This window comes from Marmota marmota, unplaced genomic scaffold (genome assembly GCF_001458135.2).
Source record: "Marmota marmota marmota unplaced genomic scaffold, marMar, whole genome shotgun sequence".
Lineage (NCBI taxonomy): Eukaryota > Metazoa > Chordata > Mammalia > Rodentia > Sciuridae > Marmota > Marmota marmota.
Window position 1 is genome coordinate 198,859 of NW_025999991.1, and position 1,906 is coordinate 200,764.

Below are 1,906 nucleotides of genomic sequence, written 5' to 3' on the forward strand. Positions count from 1 at the left end.
CTTTTTTTTTTGGGGGGGGGGGTACAGGGGATTGAACCCAGGGTGCTTAAACACTGAGCCACATCTCCAGCCCTATTTTATATTTTATTTAGAAACAAAGTCTTACTGAGTTGCTCAGGGTCTCACTAAGTTGCTAAGGCTGACTTTGAATTTGTGATCCTCTTGCTTTAGCCTCCAGAGTCACTGGGATCACAAGCATGGGCCACCATGCCAGGCTAAATGTTCTTAAAGAGTTATCAAGTTCATTAAAAACAAGAACAAAATGGATTTCAAATTTAAAAGTCAAAAGATGAGAAGAAATTAAGGAATTACCCTGTCTAAAAACAATTTTACATTCTGAATTGAGTTCTGGAATGGAAAAAGACATTAGTGGAAAAACTCAAAAAAATCTGAATGGACTGTAGCCATTAATGTTTTAACAATGTCAATCTTTTAATTTTGACATAAATGGTTGTATAAATGTAACTGTGGGGGCTAGGGTTGTGGCTTAGTGGTAGAGCACATGTCTAGCATGCATGATTCCCTGTGTTTGACCCTCAGCATTACATAAAAATAAAATTAAGATATTGTGTTCACCTAAAACTAAAAAAAATATATATAAAAAATGTAGTTGTGGGTGATGGTTGCTGAAGGCTGCTGAAATGGGAGACTATTGTCTTTATTATTTGCAACTCTTTTATGAATCTAAATTTATTTAGGAAAAAAAATGTATGCTTAATCTTTCACGGACTCACCTGTTTATTTCTTCCACAATATTATCTACATTTTCTCCTGTTGCTGCAACTAATTACCAAAAATTTTGTGACTTAAACAACAAAATTGTTATTTAAGTTCTAGATATATGAAATCTACTACGGGTCTCACTGGACTGAAGGCAAAGTCTTGCAGGCTTGACGTACCTGCTGTGTTCTTGAGAGGTCAGAATCCTTTCTTGGCTCTTCACAGTTTGCAGATCCTTCCTCTACCTTCATAGCTAGTCCAGCATCTTTAAGTCTTTCTCTTCTATCTACTTGGGTTGCCACTCTTCCTGCTCTGACTTTGTTTTCTGGCATCATTTCTGTAAGGACCCTTGAAATTGCAGGGCAACCCAGGGAAATTATCCAGGCTCATCTCCCTGTCTCAGGATCCTCAATCATATACTCAAAAATTCCCTTTGCAGAGGCTCAACAATAGAGCATGTGAGACCCTGGGTTTGATCCTCAGCACCACATAAATAAGTAAAATAAAGGTATTCTGTCCAACTACAAAATAAATATAACAAAATTCCCTTTGCTCAATAAATTAACATACTCAAAGGTCCTGGGCCTTAGGATATTGAAAAATTTAGAGGACTATTGTTTAGCCTGGCTCAACATTTACTAAAACACAAACATCTGTTCTGAATACTTAAAAATACTTAAAATTTTAAAAATGTGAAAGTTCTTAAAATCTTCAGATGACTTTCACAAATGTGAAAAAATTGCTACCAAATATTTTGGGGAGTATGAGGACTGAACCCAGGAATTCTTTACCATTGAGCCACATCCCCAGCTCTTTTTATTTTTTACTTTGAGACAGGGTATCACTAAGTTGTTTAAGTCCTTACTAAGTTGCTGAAGCTGTCCTGGATCCTGCAATCCTCTTTCCTCAGCCTCCAGAGTCACTGGGATTATAGGTGTGGGTAACTACACCCAGCTTCTACCAAATTTTTAAGTGCAAAATGTCTGAAATATTGAGTATAAAAATGTTTTAAGTAATTTAAAGTGTCCTAATTTCAAGGTGTTATTTACAATTTGTTATTATGTCAACATGCATGCTCATTCTTTCATGTAGTTTCCTGATTACTCCTTCATTTTAAAGACAACTCCTACTTCACAGTTGCATGATGTCATTCAGAAATACTTATCAGGTCCCTGTTACTTGATGG

At 36.1% G+C, this 1,906-nt stretch overlaps 1 pseudogene; it reads right to left on the minus strand.

Moving 5' to 3' along the window:
* Positions 1–971, minus strand: part of LOC107153962 — a 40,823-nt pseudogene extending 39,852 nt beyond the window's left edge.
* Positions 972–1,906: the final 935 nt, after the last annotated feature.